This window comes from Rhea pennata, chromosome 23 (genome assembly GCF_028389875.1).
Source record: "Rhea pennata isolate bPtePen1 chromosome 23, bPtePen1.pri, whole genome shotgun sequence".
Taxonomy (NCBI): Eukaryota; Metazoa; Chordata; class Aves; order Rheiformes; family Rheidae; genus Rhea; species Rhea pennata.
In genome coordinates this window covers 4,634,013-4,658,711 of record NC_084685.1, presented here as the reverse complement: position 1 = coordinate 4,658,711, position 24,699 = coordinate 4,634,013, and the positions used below count along the sequence as shown (strand labels likewise).

Here is a 24,699-nt window from a genome sequence, read left to right as displayed (position 1 = left end):
AGCACCTCCTCACCCCCTCCAGCCCCAAAGCCCCCCCCCCACTGACCCCAAAGCCCCCCAAGCTTCACCCCAAATTGCCACCCGAAATCCCCCCACCCCCCCGACCTGAAATGCCCCCCAAATCCCCCCAGTCCCCATCCACTGACCCCAATCCCCACAGCCCCAAATCTCCCCTACCCAAATCCCTGCACCCCCGCACCACCGCCCCCTAGTGCCCCCCAAATCCCCCCCAAGCCCCCCCAACCTCCTACCGACCCCAAATCCACCTCAGATCCCCCCCCCGGCCCCCCTCACCCGCAGCCCCACATCCCCCCAAATCCCTGAAACCCCCCCCAACCCCCCCCAGCGCGCCCACCCACCGACGCTGAATCCCCCCAAATCCCCCCGCCCGCGGCCAGGGGGCGGGGCCCGGCCTGGGGGCGGGGCCAGGCTCCGGGGGCGGGGCCAGGCTCCGGGGGCGGGGCCTCGGCGCGGGCGGACTACACGTCCCGGCATGCGCCGCGCGCCGCCCTCCCCGCGAGACTTCCGGCGGGGCCGCCCCGGGAGGCGGCGGCGGAGCGAGCCGGCGGCCGCGGGCAGCAGGTGAGGGCGGCCCGGGGCGCCCCACCGCGCCCCACCGCGGGCCCCGGTCCCGCCCCCCGCCCCCGGCGGCGGGGCTCCCCGGAGGGATGTGGGTGGCTGGTAGGGGGGTGTTAGTGGGGCTGAGCGTGAGGGGGGCAGGGTAGGAGGAGGGGGTCCTGAGGGGGGGAGGAGGCCTTTAGTGTGGGGCAGGAGTGAGGGGGGCTTTGGTGGGGGGGTTAATGAGGTGGGGTATTGGTGTGGGGCAGCATTGGGGGGCAAGAGTGGGGAGGGGGCGTTGGTGAGGGGGCAAGAGTGGAGGAGGACGTTGGGGGGCATTGGTGGGGGGAGGAGTGGGGGGCTTGGAGCGGGTGTGTGTGAGGGGCAAGTAGGGCAGTGTTGTTGGAGGGAAGAGGGATGGGGGCATTGGGGGTCAGTGAGGGCAGGATGAGTGTGCGGGGGGTGTTCCTGGGGGGTGTTCCCCCCTCTTCTCCCTGCTGTGGTCCCCCAGCACTTGCTGGGTGAAGCCGCTCTCCTCCTTGCTCCCCCCTGACCCCCTCTGTGCGTGTTGGGGGCAGCAGGGTCTCTGCCCTTTTTGTAGACTCCCCGTGCTCAGCCTGCTTGTTGTCTCTGCAGTTTGGCATGTGGAGGGGCTGGGGAGGTGTCTCTGGCTCTGTTTGGGGGGGTGAAATTTGGGTGTGTGTAGGGTTTTGCCTCAGAGGGGTGAGCAGGTGCTTGGCCCCTTTGGCCTTGCTTCCTGGGGAGCTGGAATGTGCTACTGCAGTGGTGACTAAAGTTTGGTCTCCTGAGTTGCTCTTTCCACACTTGTGCTAGCAGCCTGGCTCAGAGGGGCTGGCAGTCCTTCCAGCAGCAGCGGTGGCTGGGAGTTGGAGCTTGAAAACTTGGTTGATTGACTGAAATCATAGTTTAAATGGATGTCTGGGGTCTGCTCTTAAAACAAAACAAGAAGCAGCATGCTGGCCGTAGCTTGTGTTTCGTGTGCTTTGCTGTCTTTTGATTTGCTTAGGCCCTGACTAAAAGTAAAACCTTTTGTTTTTTCATCTGTGTTGCTGTCCTGTTGCTTTCTGTGTGAGAGCTTCACCTCCAGATTCTGCTTTCTGGGGTAGCCCCTTTGGTATTTCTTTGTTTGAGCTGTTCTGTTTTAATGTTGGCTGAAATTTGAAACGTTCTTGCTGTACTTCTCGTTTAATTGTTCTTTCCTGCTGTTTGCGTGCAGCTGAATTATTTACCTCTGTCTTGCTTTGTATGATGGTTTATCCAGGTGAAGGTGAGGTCTTGATGCTCCTCTGTGGGGTGTGCGAGTGCTGAAGAGCTCTTAGTACTGACAAAAAGCGAACACGCAAGAGGAGATTTTGCTGCGACTGAAATTCTTAAGTAAAAGCTTATCTTCTCAAACATTAAGTTGTTTAAATGTTGCTTCCGCAAGCCTAGAAAGAGATATGTGAATACTTAAAGAGATGCAAGAAGTGATTGCTTCTCTTTAAAGCATGAAGAAGCCTTGAATTGTAGAGAGTGAGTTTTAAACTTGAAATTTTCTTTTAAAAAATACAAACATCAGAAAGTTATTGGCAGAATTTTTTTTTTTTTTTTTTTGCTTGCAGTGGAAGGTGCAAGATGAGGCTTTCTGTGGTTCGGTTGTGGTGGGTAAAAGGATCAGTTTAGCTGAATCAGCTTGTTGTGCTGGTGTTGTCCAAGTTGCACAGAAGTGTAATTGAACTTCTCTACCTGCTATGATTTCAGTATAAATGCCCATTGCTCTTCACACGTACGATTTACATTAATCCCTATTAACTTGTGAACGTACACAAAACCTAAAAGAGTAACGTTATGTAACCTCAAATGGGAGTACAAAGAAAAGGGGGAGGGGGAATAAAGACTAAATGAGGCTAATTGTGGTAATGAAACCTTGCTGAGACATAGCTATGCCAACTTAAATTAGTATCTTGGATGGTGATGGTAACAAAACCCTTTTCCTATTCTGAGTGGATTTAAACTTGTTCTTTCTAACAGTGCTGGAAATGACTGTGCTGACCTGTTCTAGGTTAACGCGGTTTCAAGTGTGTCAGTCCTCATTTCCACAGGGCTTGCTTTTGTTATCAGATAACATCTTAAAGGATGTTTTTGTAAACTAAGTGTCCTTTCTGGACTGTCAAGAAATAGCTGAGCAAGCTGTATTTGAGGCATAGAGCATCTTTAAGCCTTGAAAATTGGAGAGGGAAAGTCCTGTTGGGAGCATAGGGTGGTGCAAAGAGGCTGACACGGACAAGGGAAATGTGATTGCATCCTTGTTTTCATGCTCCTGCATCAGTAATCTGTGATTATACAGCCTTCTACTTCATTCAATCACTGTTTAATTTGATTTCTAGTTTAATTTGATGACAGTTTTGAGAGCCAAATCACTTGTATTTAAACAAATGGCTTCTATTTTGATCAAATTTCATTGTGTTTGGCATGTGTTGGGGCATTATAAGTGTTAAATACTGCTGACACTGCTGTTCCTGCAGGTCTATTAGTTGATGATGAATATTCAGTTACTAGCTCTACAAAACTCATGTCTGGCTGGGATGGGGGGAGCTTAAAGCAAAACCAGTTCAATGGTGGAAGTTGCCCTGGTGTTAGTTCTTTGTCATTATTCTACATGATGCCCTATGTGAAGCAAGTTGATGGACATCATGTCATCACCTGGATCACCTCAATACCTGTTTAACCATTTATCAGGCAAAATCAGAGATGTGGGCTACAGGGAGCACAAGGAAGCTGGTATAGTTGTTGAGGGCAAAGATGTCATTCCATTAAGGGTGGCAGGAGAGTGGCATGCTTTTAGTGTTTCTTAAAAAAAAAAAAAAAAAAAAAAAAAAAAAAAGAGAGAGAGAGAGAGAGAGAGATGCTCTGTTATCTGGGATCAGGGCCCTAATTTTGTTTAATTGAAATTTTCTACCACTCAGCATGTGTGAGCTGTGAGTGGTTTTTGTGAACCTGAGACTGCTTTTCTGCTGGTGAGCTTGGAGCCTTTGGAAACTAATGGATGTGTGACTGTGGCAGCAGCAGGCCTCGGCTTTGTGTTGAGGAAAAAAGCCCTTTCAGAGATCTATTTTTATCATTTAATTAGTAGTTCTTGCTGACTTGTCAATGCTGTGGTGATAAGTATTTCCAGTTCTTTTCGGCACAGTGGGGTCACGTATTAGTCAGCCAATGAATATGCAAGCTGGCAGTCGCACCTTTGGCTGATTCCAGTTGGGGGTTTTTAACTCTTTCCAACCTGTGCCTCTAAATTGGAGGGCAAAACCCTTTGCATGACTTAAGCGGGGAATCTGCATGTAGATAGATAGTTGTGAATCTTCTGCTTGATGTTTTCCAAATGCTGACTGTCCTTAACTTTTCCCTGCCCGAAAGGAATTTCTATCTTGCAAGAAGCTGAGGTGTAGAGACTGGTGTGCAGGATCGTAAATAAAAGAAAGCAGATTTTGTGATTCTGTCCTATCTTTCTAGTCCGTGCTCGTATCTGCTGGTGTTGAATGCCGTGGATGAATCTTTGAAGGCTTGGAAGTGACCAGCAAAACTACTAACAACGACTGGTTATGCACTGGTATTTGTGCCCCTCGCGCACGAGCAACTGTCTTTTCCTGAGATTTAAATGACTTTAAGGAAGTCAGTAATCTAACGATACTTTTTCTTGTGTTGCTTGTTCTGGTGCTTGTGGTGTTGACTTGTTTTTGATCATCAGCTGTGCCAAGATGCGGAGGTGAGAGGCACTGTGCAGGCTCCCTGCGGCCTGTTGTCACCCTGTTTGAGTTTCTTTGTTTGCTGATGACTGTATGCTCTTACCGCCCGCTGCACTGGGGAAGGGCTGGAGAAGGGAGGACTGATTTATCTCCAGAGACAGGCTTTCAACGCTGTTAGTCAAAGGAACAAGCTTCATCTCTTAACTGAGTGAATTGATTGTGTGAAATATCTTTGCCACTGGTACTTCATGTTATGAAAACTGGTAGCAGTCCAAGTGAGCATTCTCTCTGCTGAATCCTGGAAATAGTTCTAGGGGGAGTCTTTTGTTTTGTTTTGTTTTTCCCGAATCTATTTGCTAGCGACAGTAATTTGAGGAGGAGAGAATGGATAAACAGATTGTTAACTTTATTCTTTTGTGTTTGTGCTTTTGGCGTGCTGATTACAAAACACTTAAGAATTGCTTTACCTGACAGCTGCATGGCTAAGTTCAGAAGTCATGATGGGCAGCGCATTATCCTGAACTAATTAATGATGTCTGCTGAATGTCATGAGGCAAAGTAAGGTGCATACTGATGAGGTCAGATTCTGCAAGTCTGGCACTTCTCTGCCTCCTGCTGAACTATTGGTCTAACAATTCCAGCTGCATGGCTTTTGAAACAGATTAATAAGGATCATTAGACTTTAGTAAAGTTTAGTGGCACTTAAACTAGAGGTTTTGAACCTTTTTCACTTTATAGGCTTCAAAAAGCTTCTGCTGAAAGGCTGGACCCCTTTGCAGATAGCCTAGCTACTAACAGTCCTTTTGCTTTAGTTACCTAATCCACAGAAGTGAATAGAGATCCTTTGCCATGGACTTAGACATCTAAAATCAAGATTAATCCCACCATTGATAAAAACCCTGAGGCAGCCCTTATGGGCTTCCTTCGTTGCCTCTCTTACCCTTACCTGAGGGAGAGGTGAATCTCACCAAAGGTACCAGCTTTTCTCTGTTGGGCTAGTCTCTATAGGCATTTCTCTTACACGAATAGCTTTTAAGGATGGAAGCAACAAAAACTTGGCCTAAGTCCTACTGAGGAGTCTTGATTTGCAGACCTGGATCAAGATGTGAGAGGCAATGTCTTGTTCGGTGTCTGTGCAGCGTTCAGCACCAGGGCCTGCTCAGGGCTGTTGGTGGCGTAAACATGATATATGGTGTCAGAAGTCAGGAACAAAAAGTAACGAGGTTCTAGCTAGACATAGCCCTCCGGTGGGAGGTTAGGATCCCAGGCCGCATCACTCTGACTTGCACTGATGTCTCGGTAGATTTCCAGAAGTTGTGTGCGTGGTGGCGAAATTTCCATTGGTGTTTATGGAAAGCGGGAGAAAAAGCTAAAGGTCGCCTTCAAAGAATTTGAGCTTTGAACAAAGCTTTCAACTGTGTCTAAGCCAATTTTAAGGGGACTTTGGCATCTAGTGTGCTCGCGCGCCTTTGTGAAGGTTGTATTCTCGTGTCTAATTCACCTCTCCCAGTTAGGAAGTCAAATCAGTAATTTCTGTGTGGCCAAGTAAAGCTCACTGGTTGAGGTGTGGGGTAGCCAGCCACTGTGATAGCAGTGCTGCTCAAAATGTAATTTCTGTCAATATTATTTCTGTCTTGGCAAGAGCTCCCCTGCAGATGCATAGAAGTGCTGATGCTGGTATGTTATTGATTACTCTGATCTCCAAAGCTGTCTAATAGTTTTTGCTGATTTAGCGTCTCATCAAAGTCTACAGGAAGAGGATTTGCAGGTACAGCCGTTACCAGCGTGCTTTCAACACCCTAGTGCGGGATAGACTTCAGTGCGTTTATGCAGAGACAGAAGTGGAGTCAGGAGGCTTGGCTTGGTCTTTGCTCGCTGAATGGGCAGCTTCAGGTTCTTTAGGAATGCATTTAAAGTTGTTCTACTGCAGTGTTTACGGTGAAAATCTGATTGGACTCGGAATTTCAATTATTTACCTGTTACCTAGGCTGTCTTTGTCAACTGGGACCTGTAAGAGGGTGATAATTGCTGAAAGAAAAGTTATGGGCCAGCTGACCTGTGCTAGCAAGGTTGGTCTCTTATTGTTGGGGATTTTAAGTATATTCTATCTCTTGCAAACCAGATGTAATTTACTGTTAGTTAGGAAATGGCAGAAGTAGGAAAGGGCCTGTTAAGTCCATTTGGGTTTGCTTCCTTGTAAGGATGTTTGCACAGCGCCAAAAGAGAGAACAACTAGAGAGGTCTTTTTCATTCAAAAATTTTTTTATTAGCGGGCAAGAAGTGGCATATTCCCCGTAGGGTCACTGAAAATTCATTTACCTTGCATTGAAAGTTGAAACAGTGCTTATATCCTGCTTCTAGCTTGCGCTGTATCCTGTTCTTACTGGCTGTGGATCAGGGCCATGGGTGAGCAAGGTCACTGAATGTTTCAACTTGTACTTTGCAATCAATTTTTAATGTAGAGCCTCACAATTATTGACAAAAAAAAAAAGGCAGTGAGATTGCAGATGTGTTTAAACATGGTTTCTCTTGGCTCAGCTGCACCTTTTTAGAATGCAACATCAACCTCTGAGTGGGCTTGTCAAATGAGTGCTGTCGGGCACTCTTGGCTTGTGCTATTTTACAGCAGTTTTGAAATTAGCTATGGCTTTAGACCATCTGGTTTTTCTGTTACCTGCTTAGCACAAAGTGAAGAAAGTTGATCGAGGGCCAGTACTGACAATGTGGTAAACTTGAGGAAAATTTCTCCTTGCTAACTCAGCATGACACCGAAGACTACAATAGATGTGTTTTTGCTGTATACTTACTGCTGTTGTGTTACTCGATTTCTTTTATTTCCTAAATATTGGATTTTTTTTCCCCTAAATATGAGCATAGATAGAATTTGTAGGGAGTGAAGATTTTTTGTGTTGGAAAACTTTACTCATGCCTGGGCTGCTTAGTTGCTAATGTTGACATCTAAATTCTGGCTGGCTTTCTGTACCTCACCCAATGGGGACTGCTATTTTAATGCATTAGGAAAGTATCCAGCTTTTCTGTGGGTTATTGGTGGACTCACATAGCATACATCTGGTGGAGAGAAAGCTGAGAAATTTTAGGACTAATGTTAAATAGGTCTTTTAAGGTGTCTTGAACGTGTTCGCAGTGCATGCAGTTCAGTTACCAACAATAAAAAGCTGTCAACAGGTAGGAAAGAATGTGTGTGAACCCATCAGGTTTGGAAAGTAGAATGAGGGAGTGCTGGGAGACCATTGCATCTCCAAAATCAAGTTGGCACTGATGATTACGTTAATCAAGTGCTATTTCCCATGTGCTTTTAGCTTCAAAATGAAGCCTTCAATCTGAATTCTAATGGCCAAGTTGTGTCTATCCATCAGCTAGTCTGAGTACAGGGAAAATGATGTTTGGGTGGATAGGAGGTCTGGTTTAGCTCCCAGCTGTGTTGCTGGCTTGCTGTTTGATGTCAGGCAAGTCACTTTTTCCTGTTTCACCCGCCTGTCTATCCTCTCTAAGACTGCATGTACTTAGTGAGGGCGTAAGCATACTCTTACTCATAGCTGGAGGGAAATGTTAACACATCCCAGCCTTAAGGGCTGTAATTAGCAGCCAGGTTATACTGGTCTGGGTCTTGTGGTTCCACATGTTGTATGTAGACAGAGCCTTTAATAAACAGAATATGAATAACAGAAGGAAGCATGTGTATCACTAGCATGTATGTGGTGGGTAAGTGCAGGAACACAGATGACTATTCCTGCTGCCGTCTGGTTCAGTCAGCAATAGCGAAGCAGTCACTTCTTAATTTGCACACTGTCACTTGTTCTGTGAACATGCATTTGAAGTTTTAGCTCTGCAGTTTTTCTGATTTGAACATTTAACCAGGTTTCGCACTGGCTATTTCTGCCTGTAGATCTTGTTTTCTGGTTAAGTTTCTTTGCAGAGGAGGATTTTTTCAGAGCTTTCCTAATATGATAGGCACCAGTTTACCCTGATTCTTCTATGAATTAGTGTTACTCTTTGAAAACAGTATTTATAGAGCTGTTGTGCTGCATTTCAATGTGGAAAGGAAGGTGGGGGTAGAAACTAGCAGAAATCTGTTTTGCCTTTAATATAAAACTATAAAGGTGATGCTCTTGCATGGAGAGAGCAGCAGTCCTTCCATAAATGCTGGTTATATTAACATTTCTAACTAGTAAATTTATGGATAATCTCTTCTTTTGAAGGATTTGTTCTGATTTGAGAGCATTAGTGTCTGGGAAAATTAAACCTCTTTTAAATCCATTTACAATTCAGACTGTGGACTAGGAACTGCTGGTAAGCCGTGCCATCCTCCTGTCTTCCTGCAGGTTTGATTGGAAATGCGCTACAAAGAGCCACAGCTGGACCAGACGCATCTGCGATTTAGTTTTAGGTGCTTTGTTTTGCTGTGTCAAAATGGAATTGAAAACTGTTTGCACTCTCTGTTACTGCAGCAAATGCATACAGCATTGAGCACTTGGGAGGAGGGGGCACCATAAAACCAAACCCAAAGAGAAGATGTTGAACGTGACCTTGTGGAGTGTCACGGTAAGGCTGCCAATCCACGTAACACTGCAATTCTGGTAGATGGTGGTGAGAGGGGGAGCTATGCGGATCCCTGCCGTGGCAGCGTCAGTCTGAGTGGTGCTGTTGGGCACTTCCTCGATTGCTGAGGTGTACCTTCTTTTCGGGTAGCTGATTCATGGCCCCGCGTATTTAATCACTGTTTCTATAGCAGGGAAATCTTTAACGAGAGGGTGGAGTATGCTTTCAGTTCGTTGTGGTATTTTCTTGAAAAGTTTATGGCCCATTCATTAATGTGTTCTGCTGATCAGAGTCGTTTTTATAGAAGAGTAATTTTGAAGGATATTCTGCACTTGTGCACATAATGAGTACAATTCCAGCCTTCTCTTCAGTAATTAGCGTGAGCATTAGTTTATTACTTTAGGTTTTTGTATGATGCTGCTTGGCTGCACTGCTAAGTAAATACGAAGAGCAGGAATCCTTATGCTGAGGTGGGATGTTTGCTTTACTGCCTTTTGATTATCAGTTAATATAATGGGATTACCTGATCGTATATAGGCAGACGAGGTTGATGTGTCTTTGTGCACTCTCCACAAATCATTCCTTTAGGCTCTGACATTTGGCAGTCTCCTCTGTTGGTTCATAAACTACTGGGACATGTGTCAGAACTGCTATTTGACTGTATCTTTCTGGAAACGCAAATTCTTAAGTGTTCCCAAGATCACTTTGCTGCACAGGCTACTCGAACCTTCTTTTTTAATGTCAGTAGCAAGGTTTTGATTTGCATAATCAAGATACCTGTGGTGGATGATATCTCTGTCTTTAAAGCCCCAAGTCATCTTGCTCTGTAATGTCCTGTCAAAATACAGTGCATTATCGAACTTGGAGCATATAGCATTGATCATGAAGTGCATTAGGTGAATGTCTTCAGGGGACAGCAGTTCTGGGACAGCTGGCCTTCAACGACACCACCTCTGAAGCTGGTGTTAGTAGATGCTCTGGAGAGAGCATGACAGTTGGTGCTGCTGTTTGCATGCATCCCTCAGTCTACTCCATCCATTCTTATGTCCCCTTTGAGCCTGAATGCTTTAAAGGCAAATAAAACTTTCTAGCCCAATATTTGGTTTGGGAAGGGGCATGTGACTTGCTTCTGACGGCCTGGGCAGCTGAAATAGGAGCCTGTTTGGAATAGATTTGATATCTGCATTAAACAGTGTGCTTCTGAAGGAGAATTTGTCTGTTTTCAAGAGCTTTAACAGGGATGTGCTGGGTAAAAATTGCTTAATTTACTGTGTTTGGGGTCCATCAGCAGCAGACTGACTTTTATCTGTGTTCCCAGAGTGACTCATGCGTTTAAGCTGATGCTGCTCAAAAATGCCTGTAAGGCAGTTGGGAATTTGGTGTGCGGGGTGGGTGGTGTATGGGATGGGTGGTGTATGAGCGTTGTGCTCTCCTCTGTCCAGGGCTATTAGTCTTTTTTGCCTAATGACAATTAGCTTCTGTGTCGTTGTGAGTGTCCATTCCACGCTTGTCCCTTGCCGTTGGATATGCAGAGAAGCACTTTAATTTTAAGGTCCCTTTCCCCATACACCTTGTGTCACTAACCTTGCTAAAGTTAGTGACCAGATGTGGCCTCTCTTCTCCTCGTTCTTGCTCTGCCCTGGCTTTCCTTTTCCTGCTCTGTTCGTTCGTGTTTCTTTTTTTTCTTTTTTTTTTTAGTAGGTTATATGGAAACTTTGCAAGTAATGTGGAAGTCCTGTTTTATTTTGCCTTCCTCATTACATTGTTGAAGGGAGGAACATTTTTTAAAATTTGTGGACTTTTGTCTTCAAAGAAATGTGATTTGAAAGGCAAAAGTTACCAGAAACTGTTCCTGCGTGGTGCTCAGTGCCAGAATTGGTTCTGGGGCAGCACAAGCCAGTTCCAGCTCTGCTTCTGGGCCGTTGGGGAAATGATTAACCACGCTGGGAATGCAGTCCTCTCCCGAGCCACAGTTTTAAATGGAAGTGTGCTGTAGATGGCCAGATAGGCTGCACAGTGTTTAGGCACTGCAACTAGGAGAAGAGGGAAAGAGAATTTACTGTCTCAGTGCTTTTGGTACTTGATCTACCCTGCAAAGCGTGACGTTAATTGCTGCTTGCACTGATTTTCTGTCCTGGTGTTGCCAGTAGCAAGTATATGACTAATCAGAAGTGTTTCTGGTGGCCAAGCACTCTGTTTGCCAATGCAAAACCCACAGCCCCGCTACTGCTGCAAATTAAGACCTGTCATAAATACCTGCAGCTTTCTGGGATCCTGCTGTTGGGGCAGGCCCCGCAGGAGTGAGCAGGGCACAAGATTGGCTCCTCTTTCAGCATTTTATTGCCTACTCTCAGGGCTATCGCTTCCTTTGCAAAGGGGTTATTTCCTTCCTGAAATGTGATATTGAATGGGAGGAAGGTGAATGAGAAAGTGAAAAATCTGTAGCTGTCTGTGGTAATGACTGAGCCATTGCGTTTTAAATTTAGTCACAATCCCTGTTGTCATCTGGGGGCAGCTGGAGCAGGTAGTGTCTCAGTCGGCAGCAGCCAGATTTTGAGCCCTGATCTCTCAGTTGAGAGGCCGGGTCGCCCGGAGTCAGACAGGGTGTGTGTTTTAGTGGATTGCAAGTTTAATTGGCCTACATGCGAGTTTAAGCTGTTTTTGTGGCTGGAGGATTATTGATTTATATTGTGATCCCTTAACAAAACAATTGTTCTTGTGGAGACAGGCTTTGCCATTAGGCTTTGTGTCTCTGGCCTCTGAAGTACAAAGACTTTGGGAGTGCGGCGGGGGCCTGTTGTGCCCATCTGTCTGCATTGATCGGAGGAGAGCTGGAATTTGGAAATGCTCTTGCGATTGTGCCAGAAGCAGGTGGCTTTTCATTGCATGGATTTCAACGTGGTGTCTCTTCCAGTCTAGGCTGGGGGAGACTTTGTTGCTGTCTGCTATTCCAAGTAAACAGGAGGAATGAAGGGGGGGAGGGGGTGAAACTGGTTGAACTGGAATTCTGGCCTTGGGTTATGAAGAGCAAGGTCCTGTATGGGAAGTGATTTCAAAACCTGTTGCTGGCAAATATCATTGGATTGGGATCTCTTGGCATTTCAGGTCTTTGTTTTCAAGTGTATCGGAGGAGTTTGATATTTTTATAGCAAAGATCTCCAATCAAGATATAAATGTGCATAAACAAGTTCTGTTCTGTCAAAATCTCAAGTACTTGGAGAGTATCTAAGCTTGTCTACTCTTGGCTTGATGATCTAAGTGGCTCAAACAGCATGCAAAGAAAGATAAGGATGGCACCTTCCTGTTGGTGTATTTGCTGTGGAAAATGTGAATAGAAAAGTAGGCAGGATTTGATGATGATTCACATCAGATTTTTTCAAGCTTTGTTTTGGTGACTGGTGTCCTTGGCTTGATGCCTTCACTTCTTGATCTTATCCCTTCTCTGACAGAGCAAATCATGCTCTCTTCAGGGTTAGATGTCTGGCTTGGGTTGCAGCTGTATAAACATCTAAAAATGTCATTGCTGCTGAAGAAAAGGTCCCATGCATCTGCTCCCATACACTTAAACAAGTGCTTGTGGGCCATATGACAAATGAGGTGGGGAGCTGAACCAGATTAAAGCCAGCAGTTTCTTCACCAGGCTGGTTTCGACTGGGGTCAGCTGCTTGGTGAGGTTCCTGATGCAAGTGGAGAGGAAGGCGGGAAGAGCCGCTCTGCGAGTTGCCAAGCGTATGTGAAAATGCGGCTTCCGTTACTGTCTGTATTGAGGCGCCAGGGGTTCGAGTGAAGTCTCTCCTGTCTGTGTTTTGCCTGCATGCCCTCACCTGATTGCTGCCCACTGAATTGCCTTCCTGTGCCGCTTGCTTGCGGAAGCTTTCAGGTTTGGGTATTTCTATGGTTCTGTTTTGAGATGGAAAATCTGTTGACAGCTCAAACAAACCTGAAAGAGCTGCAGCACTGCAGGCATGGAAGAGCTAAGCTGAACGTTGCAGGGTTTGAACTGGTGTGGGGGATGCTTCCTCAGGTCTGTTAATTTTTGTTGGAAGCCTGCTCTTTCCCCGGGCTGATACAGATGGATGGTCAGGATGGTTTGGTTTTTGCTGTGGTGAGCTTGCTTTGCCTTGTTTGTCCTATGGTAGAAGCTACCTGAAGCTTGACTCTACAGCAAGATGGTTGATATCTTGTTTTGGCATTGAATACCTAACCTGAGACAAAAGGGAAATCTACTTTGTGATGAGGAGCCAGCTGAAAAAAGCAGCCTCTTTGTTTCCTTTGGCTGTTGAACTTGGGATGGAGCTAGGAAAGTGTTATGGTCCAGTGATCTGAGTGAGTTCGTGCTGCAGAGCGGTCGTAACTCCGTCCATGTGCTGCCTTTCCTTGGAGCTTCCTCACCCCTCTGGAGGGACGGGAGAGGCTGCGGAGGTGCAGTTACAGGTTTCAGCAAATAATCCTAAATCTACAGCAGTGGTGCAAATTACTGCTAGTTAGCTGAGCCCCTGCAGCCATCTGCATGTTCATTTTCAGGGGTCTTTCTGATGTGAGTACGAACTTGTTAGCTTAAATCTTGGTGAAAGCTGCTGTAGTTGGTGTTCATTTGGGTGGCTGTGTTTTACGGTGCACCATATCCTGGCATGGCTGCTTATTGCTGTTACCCAGCTGGTGTCTTTAAGTTGTACATCTAAACACTAAATCATTTGTGCACACCTCTGAGCTGGAGTGTTTGCTGTGTGGAGTTATTTGGGATGTCTCCATTTATAGGCAAACCCTAAAGCTGTTTGACAAATATCCTCTGTGGTCTCAAGTGAATCATGTAATTTCTAATTCAGCGACTTATGTCGGAGAGGAAGGGATACCTCCAGTTCTGAAGGTGGTAGCGAGTGGTCATGAACTGACAGAGGAGGTCTAAGCAGACCAGTTGTTCCAGGATCGGCTTGGATCAAGCTTCAGTTCCTCTTTACAAGAAAATAGCTGTTTCTATACACTTTTTGGTACTGCAGACCCGAGTTTCCCTTTAATAAACCCGTCACTACGGGTCTGCGTAGTCTCTGCTAATGCAAACACTTCGTTTGGACATCTTACTCCGAGATGCCCTTTTAGCGCAGCATAGCTGAGTATTTGGAAATGAGAAGTGATGGTGTGGGGGGTGTCCAAATGCCGCAAAGCGAGTGAGGTGGGAGGGCTGGGTCTGCGCTGCTTATCTCGCATAGCAGAGCCGTGCAGCAAGGCTGTTGAACCCCTACCCTTGAGCTGTAGCGTACGTGTTGGAGATGGCTGTCATCAGTGACAAGGTGGTTACGTTCCTTCCTTAGAAGGCCGTGGTATTCTGGGGTAGGCATGGCGAGGCCACTGAGCTGGGTAGCTTTCTGGGGCCCCGTCTGACAGCGTCGAGCGCGGGAGGCCGGGGGCATGGATTGTGCCAAGCGTCTCCTTAGCCAGCTCTCCGTCTCCTTGGGAGCGTGTGCCATGCTGAATAATGCTGGTTCTCCTTAAAATGGAATATTTTGCCATCTGTTACCTTCTGGAGAACTGAAGCAAGAAGGTGCTTTTTGCAGGACTAATACCAGCTTTCATTTAAAATGGGTGTGTTTCCCAGCTGTAGGTAAGGATCCAGTCCTATAGCATGATTTCAACATACTTTAACGCTTCCAGAAATTGTGGTCAGTTTATATGTGTGGCTGCCTGATATGCATGCAGTTTTTAACTCATGGAGTTTACTTATAGTTGTCTTTGAGGTCTTAGATGTTTACTAAAGTGCTTTTTGCTTATCCTAGTTTATCCTATTGTCGTTTATCCTAGTCCCAGTATTGATTTTTAGGTCCAGCTAGAGAAACTTTTTCTTAATGTCTCTTCTGCATTATATTTTTTTTGAATAAGCAACTGCATTCCCCTTTATTTCACACTTTTTTTTTTAATATGGTTAGTTGCTCTGACGTAGTTAAGCCCATTCCTAGGAACCTTCTTGTTTAAAACTTGTTGGGAGGGTTAGCGTAGGTGGAAGAAATGGGGGTACTTTTGTAACCATTCCTCCTGCTGGCGCCTATCAGAAGGTCTTGTTTGCTGAGCAAACCGCAGTCTCTCGGTTGCTTGATAGCTGTGCTGGGGAGTGTGTGTGTGCGGGGGCCATGGAGCCTTTTTTAATGAATCTGCTCTGATATCCGAGGACGCAGTGTTTGAAGGGAACAAAAAGGCTGTTGAATCTGGTGTACAAGAGGGGTCACGAGAAAGTCATAGCTGTAGTTCAAGCTGCTCTTTTTAAGCAGTTTTTTTTCTTATGCATTTGGGTCTTCTGAGGTGCCTGATGTGCTCTTAGTAATGTTAGACTACTAATCACCTTGTGGGGTGTATATAATTTTGACTTAGTTCATAGATGGATTTATTCAAGGTCATCCAGAGTCGAGTGATCTGAAAAACAGTCCAGGTGTGCCGGTGTCCAGAGCTGGGCTGTGAGTCTGGCGGATGCTGCTGCCTCAGGCAGGAGCACCAGGTGCATGTGTGTGTGCAGGAGCTGGCACTGGGCAGGAGTTTGCTGTGCCAGGTACATCGGGAACAGAGTGAGCTTGCAGTTAATACACCCCATCTGAAGACACTTCCTCAGCTAGCCGCTTCTGTGCATTGCAAATTTGTTCGAGACGCTTGATGATTTCTTCTTTCATATCCTTTCTGGTGGCTGATCTGCTGTGTTGCTAGTAAAATTAATTGCTCTCATTTAATTTTGCACAATTGATAGAGCGGTTTTGTTGGATGGGTGGACCAGGTCAGGGCTTACTCTCTTGGACCAGGTCGGCTTGCCAGCCTGCAGGACATAATGCAAGATTGGCTTGTTCAGTTGGACGTTTACTGGCCTTTGTTGTCGGGGAAGGACCTTTTGTGGTTGAAAAGAAGCGATGATAGTTTGTTGAGCTCTTAATGCAGCTGAATGTGTTGGCTAGAAATTCTCATTTCTAAACTGAGAGCCTGAATTAGCGCAGTGGCAACAAGAGCAGGCTGAAAGAAAAATCCCCGTTCATGGTGGAGTTTCAGGAGATCGCAGCTGCCTTTTGTGCAAGTTTCATGATTATGATCTACAAAGTTCGTGGGAACATATCAGTCCAAAACCTTCAGCGTGTCTGAAAGAAGAGAGGCCATGCTCTAATTAGCAGTGGTATTGATCCCTCAAACTGTTTGGAAGAGCAGCATTTGGCATGTTTTTTCCCTGAGATTCGAGTCAAGTCAGGATATACTCTGTCTGGCATTACTGTAGCAAGCACGATCCTCATGTAGACTGTTAATGCTTCATAAATTTAGTGCACAGCAATGAGAACTACAAATGATTTTTTTTAAAGGAAATGTTCTCGTTCTGAAACTTTATGGGCTTATTTTCATGTCTGTTTTCTTAGTTATGGCCAGTACCCCTTTTTATAAACATTGGAGTTGTAAGACATGAGCAATAAATTGTGGGGGGGGACGACTTCTTTAAGGAAATTTGATATCTTAAAGTCAGAAGCAATTAGAAAGTATTGCAATAAGACTGAGAAGAAAAGGCTACAGCTCAGTTACAAACTCTACCTGAACTCCTTACTGTTTGGCAAAGCACTGAACCAAAAGATGAAAGTTAAACCCCAGTGCGCTCTTTAGCGCATAGTTTTCTGCATAGCTGTCTACACTGAGAGCAGTTTCCAAGCACTGAAGTAGAGCATGGAAAAATTAAGGTTGCTTTAGACACAATTATGTGAATCCAGTGCATCCATTTAGAAGGCAGGAATCTAATCCTAGATAGTTGGGCTGTGTCTGCTTAAAGAAGTTGACTATACTTTAAATTGATAAAGATACCTATGCAGCACAGGTCTCCTGTGTTTTAGCTTTGTTTAAAGAAGCGAGAGCATGGTGTTGTCTTTCAATATGGAATTCGATTAAGGGTGCCTATTTTATGTACTTGAATGTGCACCAATTCAAGCGTGGGGTTTAATCAGATTGCGTGTACCCTGTAGTTTGTTTAGCCCGGGAAGCGGTCAGGCACGCAGCGCCGGAATGAAGGTGTGAGCTGCGAGGCGCCTTGGGAAAGGCCCAGGTGGTCCGATTGCAAATTCAGCTTTAGCAAATGCCCAACAGCAGGGCTGACTATTGACTCAGCCGCTGCCGGCTTTCAGAGTCCAGGTGAGCTGCTTGGGAATGGGAAATGTTTCTCAGTGTTGAGTTACTCTTTCTGGGGTCTCGGTGCCTTTTCTTCCCTGACAAGATGCAGGACTCTAATTATCGTAGAGTATCAGACTTCAGCTTTGCTTCTTGCGTGTCTGCTGTGCTGTCTGCACAGGCTGCATCTGTGCTTTCTGGGGAAAAAAAAAGATAGGTAGCTGGTCCAATTTGGGTTGCTACTTCCACAAAGAAAATAACAATTTCTTTATGGCAGTTACTGAAACTTGATGAGCATGGCCTGTGTGGACAGAACAAAAAATCTGAGAAGTCTTGTAAGTGAGGAGAGTTGATGATGCTTGAAATCAACTATATTCATCCTCACAAAGGCTGGTAACACGTGATTTAAGAGGGCTGTTTGCCGTCTCCTCTCCTTCTGTGGTCACGCGGAGCTGACGGCCTTGCTACCTGGGGTAAGTGTCGTTAAGAGACTGCAGCAGCAAACTACAATCAGAGCTTTAAAATGACATTGTCTAATCCGTGTCGCTTTTTATAAAGATGCAAAGAGAAACTCTTCACAAGCTGGCTTTGCGATGGCTGAGAGTAAGAATGGTCTCATTTCGGTGAGGAAATGGTGGTTGCAAATGAAATTCTCTATCCAGTCATAATTACAGGGCTTTACCGCAGCATTAGAACGTGTACTCAGCTACTCTGTTTTCATTGAAAGCTTGACAAAAGTGGAAACCACAAAGCTAAGACAAAGGTGGTTTGTATGTTATCCCAGAAGCCAGAGGTAAATAACTAACCCTTTCATTATGTGCCTTCTGGTTGCGCACTGTAATGTAATGTGAAAGCAGATTATATATAGCCCGGATAATATTTTCAGCCCACAGTCCTCAATTGCAAGCTGGTAATGGTGGGCCAAGGATGGTCATGTAACGGGAGGGTTTTGTTGCATCCAAACAAGCTCACTCTTAGGTTTCATGGTAGACAGCAAGGAGAGGATTGAGGTTTTTCGGTAGCATTTGCCAGTCAAAAATGAATTCTGTTGACTGCATGCAGCTTTTGGAGTTCCTGCGTAGCTGTAAAAGCAGTGAGCTCTCCGCCTCGGGAACTGGCCTCCGCCTGGAGCAGCAGAGCTTTCCACTGACGCAGCACCGCTTGCAGTGGTGTCGCTGAGACCTGATGAATGTGGCGATTGCCACAAAAGAATTTTGAGATAGAGGTGTGAGACACTTCATTGGTCTCTCTACATATTAACAAAGTGGGGCGGAACTAATAAAAGTGGGGAAAAAAACGTAGTTTCGCATGCAGAATAGAGTACAAGTTGGCAGGTGTGTTTAGCTCCATCATGACCTCTGCTCGCCTTGCTTTGTGGTGTTGGATCTCGGTTTCAGGCGAGCTGTCCCCTGCTTTCAGCCTGCTGCGGTTTCATTCGCCCGGGAGCTAGTATTCCAGATTGTGTCCCTAGCTCTCTACGGAGAGAGTTGGTTAGTGCTTTCGAAAGCAAACTAAAATTCCCCGCGAGGTGTGGTACGAGAACAAACTGTCGTATGAGCAGGTATGTGCTGCTCACAAAGGAATTTTAATTTCTGACAAGCCCTATTGTGCTGAAAGCTGCTGCGCAGCAGGACACTGTGGAAACGTGCCAGTTCCAGATTTAAGCGCGTGCGGTGTTGCGGGGAGAGGACGCGGGGTTTTCCTGGGAGCTCCAAGCTGCCCTTGGCCACTTTTCAAAGGGAGACCCTTTCCAGCCACGTATTTGCCCTGTTTCCATCCTTCAGAATGGTGTTTTTTTGGAAGCACGCAACATGCTGCATCAAGGAAAGAACTGGCTTAAAACAAATCCTTTCCCTGGCGGTAGGCGTTCGGGGTGGCTTAAGGTGGTCGGGCGGAAGCCTGCCTTTTGGCTTTGGAAATGAAATGCTAAATGTTTAATAAGTTGCATGTTGTGGCTCCTGTTGGTTTGTAGACTTATATCTCGAGACTTTCTGCTTTTCTGAATATTCACAGGTCTGAGGGATGGGGACCGCATTCCTGAATGCTTTCCCTTTAGACTAGTACGCCCTTCTCTGAAAGGTGAGTTGGACTGTAGGTGTTTCCTGATCTCCTGGGTTTCTTGTTACTGCCCTCGTTAACTCATGCAGACCTTGCTCTAGTGCAGAGATTGGGCTGGGGTCTAGGTTGCCGGAGGCTCAGCTGGTAGTTTTCTAGCTGGTTAGGGAGGCTCCTGGGCCACGGTAGCTCCCTGCAGCGCTGCTTGGTTTGGCGCACAAGCAGCAATGATACAGCTCCCCCTCTGGGAGTCCTGGAGCTGGGAATTTGATTTGGGAATTCGTACTCTTTGGAAGGAGAGAGAAAGAGAAAGCACAGGCTAGAACTGGGGCAAACGAGCTACACCCGAAATACTTACTCATTGGTATTTACTTGCAGTACACAGAAGCAGCCGCTGGCAGGCTGCTGGAGCTGGTTCACTTCCTTGCGTTTCACTGTGCAAAAATGAGTTGGGTACTAGGATAACTGTGTTCCTCTGTGGAAACAACTCTGTAAATACATGACTTCTCGTTGTTCTCTTCCTTCTCTTCTTTTGGCATGCCCAGATTTTTCAAGGTAGTAACTAAACGTGTCTACTGCTTTTTTGTTTTGTTTATTGATTTGTTAACTGATTTATTAACACTCTTTGTTTTGGTGATTCTGATGTGCTGATAGATTAACTGGTGTGTTTTACTTTTGTGGATGACCGGAACTTTTAAAATAAATATCCTGGTTTTAATTATATCAAGCTTGGTCTCCTAGCTTTTATTAAATTTTGACTCTGGGTTGCTTTTAGTTCTTGTCTCTAATCTCTGCAGATCAGTTGGTCTTGTGCTGTGTTATGATTCAGTGTTCATCTTCCTCTAAATTATTGAAAAGACTTTTTGCAAAGCAGTTCTCGTGGTGTAGGGAGTTTTCATTTGAGTGTTGTGCTTCAAGCGTTATGTGTTAAGCCTTCTTGCGGAGGAAGCTAGAACCTTGTCTTCTATGAAGCTTTTCGATGCCAAAAGTTGTATCACTAAATGCTGAGCAGACATGTAGCTGATAGAATAGAGTTTTGAGGGGATGGGACACTAAATACCAGCTGCATGCAGACAAGTGATAACCTGCAAGTGATGAATACATCTGTCAAGCCTTCTTGGGAAAAACTTCCACATCTACTCAACGGTAGAGGTAAATCTAAAGTTTTATAGTTTAGCTGTCAGTCAGGAATTCAGAGTCTAAATAGTCTCTTGTTCTTGGAGATTTAAGGCTTGCGTTTTGGAGGTTCATCAAGGAAAAGCCATGCCTTGCTACGTCCCTTCAGATGTTCTTATACCTGTATAAACTTCCAGAATGAAGGTGCTTATTTAGGAACAAGAACAACTGCCCTCTGCACTAATCAGCCATTCTGCTTTAATTTTACGCTCTATCAGGAAGATAATTGTGGTAGAGGCAAGCCCTTCAGCTGCTTCAAGGACGGTGAGTAGGGAAGCTGGTTTGCTATTTTCATTCTGCAGGTTTTTTCCTGTGTACATCCACACCTCCGGAGTAGTTGATCAGCTGCCAAAAGGTCTGGAGGCAAATTCTGAGTGTTTACTGTACTGATAGCTCCCAGTGACAAATGCTGTTTCTATTTAGCTGTTTTAGAAGTAACCTGGCTTTCCTATAGGCTGTTGGCTTTTTATTTAAGTTGGTAAATATGGCTCATTCACTGAACTGAAACACCTGGGAGGCTGGAGGTGGCTTTTTCTGAGAGTTTGTATGATCCATTTCAAATAGAAATACGAAAACGCTCACTATATGCGTGGCCTGTTAGCTGAGCAAGCCGCCCAGGTGCTGCTGGGGCAGTCCTGTGTAAGGCATTGGCTTCTAGCAGATGAAGGTTTCATTCTGTTTTGAGGTGCTTTACAAAATAAGTTAATCTCCTCTTAGAGAGGAGGGGGAAACTGAGGTACGTGTAGGCGAAGGGCCAGGTCCCAGCTGACTGTGCTGCTCAGGAACAGAGCTGCAAGCGGAAGCAGGTCTGGAGTCTCACTGGAATATGCTGCGCAGTATGGTGATGAGCATATCTGATGTTTTTACCTTGTGCAAGTCATGAAGGAAACCCACTGGCCTAATGCATTCTGCAGCCATGGAGAATGCAACCGCCTTCCTTTTCAGGATCCACTTAGGTAACGTTATATTACTGTGCCACCCGCAGGCAGCTACCACGCTGCTGAAAAATGGTGTTTGCTATTTGCATGGGAGTCCAGCTATTGAGTGTTAAATCCATGTATTTCATTTATAGTAATAGCTATAGTATTTAGATTTCTAAAACCTAGTTATTCTAGTATTCTGCTTAAATTGCATTTATAGTTGCTATAGCTATGAATTTTCTTGCTGTTTCCTTGAGGTATGCTTGTCACTTCTTCCACAAAACTGTCTCCTTGTGCTGAGCAGCTGCTGTATTCCTCCTCGGCGGTGATTTCTTTTCAACAAGTGAAGCAATCCAAACTGTGTTTTGGTTTGAAGTGTTGGGATCCTTTTGAAGTGAGAGAAACTGCAGAATTCTGGGCTATCGGTGCACCCCATTCACTGTCACGTGGCCACATTAGACTTTGAGAGGAACTTGGTTTAATCTGTGTCACTTCATTGAAAGTGAATATTATGATTTACCTCCAGGATGCAGAGGAGTTGACCTCTCCGTTGCTCTGGGCGTGATTAGTACAGAGCAAATTGGGTCAGTAGAGGCTGCTTGGAGAATTTTGAAACCAGCGTGCCTGTTTGTAGCAAATGATCTTGAAACCATGATAATTGAAGGACGTAAGTAAAAGGAGGCTTGTACGCAGAGTTAATTTGTTACCAGGCTATCAGGAAGGCAAGCATTTTAGCGTCTACTGATCTGAGGCAAGAGCTTGTGTATCTGAAAGCGTATCTATTTTCCCATCTGTACTGCTTGGTCCTATAAGAGATTGAACTCTACCTTCATGCCTTGTCTTATAATTTATAGTAGTGCACTTGGCATACTTAATCTGTTTTAGTTTTTTGCCCACATGCAGAAACTGCTTAACAGAAGAATTTCCCTTGTGATATTTAAACTCTCATCTGTATACCCGTGCTAAAAACTGCCCTTTGGGAGAGCTGCTCTGTGCTGCTCAGTTATTCTGCTTTGTAGAACAGAATTTTAATATTGTTTACCATGCTCTTAATCTTACGGCTGGCAGATAAATTGAGTTATTTCAGCCCTTCCCCTAAGGACTTCATGGTGCTTCATGGACAGCATACCCATAGCATTAGGTGGAGTTATCTCAGCTTTGCAAAAATCCACTCATCTGTTTTCCTGGAGTGAGTAATTGATTGGCCCAAGAATAAAATGTTGATTCTTCACTGTTTTTATAAAAAGGGCTGGACCTGCAGAGCTGGTGGTGCAGCTGGTGCTTCCTTTGAGCCCAGCCTTTCTGAAGTGTGTGCAGCCGGGCTTGATGCAGTGAGGCAAGTTACTCTGATGGTTTTGGTTAAATGGCTCGAGTGAGATTTGGCAAGCGAGGCTCAGGTCTCAGCCTCCCCAGATTCCCCGAGTGGTGTAGAGCAGGCTGCTTATTGCCTAGCCTTGGTTTCCCAGCTAGCTGTGTTCCTGTCCTCCACTTTTCTCTTGTTTGACTCTCTTGCAGGCAGGAGTAGTCTCTTACTACGCTTGTCAGTCATCTGATCCAGCAGGGACCTACTCTGGAGGAGGACTCCTGCATGCTCCTGTAGTCCAAACAATTTCAAAAACAGTAATGTAAAGCAAAGCAGTGAACTAACGTAATGAACTAATGTTATTTATTGACTGAAAGTGTTACTAGCATCACATTAGGTCAAAATAAAATATCTTCAGGGAGGTTGTCAAATGATTTTGGTTTCGTTTCATGGGTGTTTTTAGCACTGGGGTGCTGCGTGCCTCATGCCATGTGAGCGCTATGTAGTGGTCTACATTAATGTAATACCTTGTTCCTCAAACTACCAGAAGTTTGTTAACGCTTCCTCTTCCCTCTCCTTTTAACTAATGGATGTACTTTGTGTTGGAAGAACCTCCTTGCGCTTTTTTCCAAGGCAGCCTCAGCTTTTGTCTCATTGCGGTAAGAGCGCTGTAGTAGCTGCCCAAGTGCTGTCTCCTCGGTCCCTGGATGGCGATTTAGAGCCTCACCAGCCTGGAAACGAACTTTCCGTGCCCAAGGCAAGCCTGCTGCGAGGCGCTGCGCAGAAGTGACCTGCCGCTTCTGCCTGGAAGGGCTGTCAGTTCTGTAGCTTAGTCGAAAAAAATTGACTGGTTCTGGTTTAGTTGGACTTAGTCTTTTGAAAGAAGCTGTTTAGCATTAGCGTAGATGATGCAGCCTGAAATTGGGAGCTTTTGAAGTGTCATGCTAAAGGGCTCTGGTAAGGGATATGCTGCAAGCGAGGACTCAAGTAGGTCAGCTGGTGATCAGTAAAACTCACAGTTGAACTGCATGGCTTGCCTGAGGTTGGAAAAAACCACGGCACCTTGGTACATGGCTTCCTGGTGAGTTAGCGTAGGGCGCTGGGGCTGGCCGAGTCCCGTCCGCGCCAGCCCGCGGTGTATTCTTCTGAAAGTGCTCAGTTTCCATCGGGATCGACTTTCTCACTGCGCAGCTGGATGAGTGCTGGTGTCTGGAGGGAGGTGGGGACGTGTATGGAAGGAGACCCGGAGCCTGGACTTTAGTCCATTTAAGCCGCCGTGGGACCGCACCCTGGGAACGACGCAGCCGAGCTGCGCAAGCAGGCAGAGCTGGGAGAGACGAACTCCCTGCTGCAGCGGAGAGTGCATTAAAACTGAAGGGAAGGGATAGAGAATAGCATAGAAAATACTGCAGTGCTGCGGTGAACCAGGCGTTTTCTGTTGCGTGTGAATTAACTGGCTAACTGGAAAAAAAGCCTTTGCTTTGCTGGGACCGCACAGCTCTCCCTCGGCAGAGAAATTTCCCACAGCTGTCGTGGGCCAAGAGTAAGATTCAAGAATGCCTGAACGCTGGGAGAGCGTGAATGTTCAGGGAAGCTGCAGCATGTGCCGTGCTAAAGGAAATGCAAAATCCAAATTTTCTCAGTCTTGCTGCAGCCTTCACAAAGGAGGGAAACGCCTGACAGCCGGGGATAAAAGTCAGTTTTGTTCTGTGGGGCAGGTTATCTGAAACCGTTGCAGAACACAGCTCCCGAATGAGCCAGTGCTGGTTAATCTTGGCAGCAGGCTATGCACTGGTTAATCCATCGCTTCAGCGAGCGCATGCCTGCTTTGTGAGTACGGGCACAGACGCACAGTCCCGCTTTGGTGTCCTTGTGGAAGCGCCAGGAATCCCGACTTCGCTTACTCTTGCTCCAACCTCGGAGCGCGTCGCTTCTCCAGCGCGCCGTTCTATTAATAATCAGATTTAGTGCTGTGCTCGGAAGGATCCGTCCTCATCCGGGCTCGCGGCGGGGCCGTCGGGCTGTGCCAGCTGTCCTCGGCGTGGGTGCGGCGAGCGGCCGGCGGACGCGGGCGGGCAGGATTAGCATTCCGGTCACACGCGTGCCCCCTGTTACGTGCAAAGCTCAGCGCAGCCTGCGCGGGAATGCCCTTGAAAGGCGAATTGAACTGAACTCCCCGGTGGGCTTTGGGGGAGTAGGAGAGTTGCTATCATCTGTGCCGAGGTTAAAGTAGATATTGAGATGTCTATTTTGGTTTCCCTTCTGCTTTCCCTTC

General features: G+C 46.0%; 1 protein-coding gene across 3 annotated transcripts in view; it reads left to right on the top strand.

Moving 5' to 3' along the window:
- The first annotated feature begins 530 nt into the window (after window positions 1–530).
- The window catches only part of PHACTR4 (phosphatase and actin regulator 4), a 70,008-nt gene continuing 45,839 nt past the window's right edge, over window positions 531–24,699 (top strand). For 2 of the 3 annotated variants that reach the window (XM_062594010.1, XM_062594011.1), the window contains exon 1: window positions 14,213–14,460. The gene's annotated coding sequence lies outside the window, so the exon portion shown is untranslated. Of the gene's footprint in view, window positions 583–14,212; window positions 14,461–24,699 lie in introns of those variants that run through there. The other variant, XM_062594009.1, reaches the window with a different exon arrangement.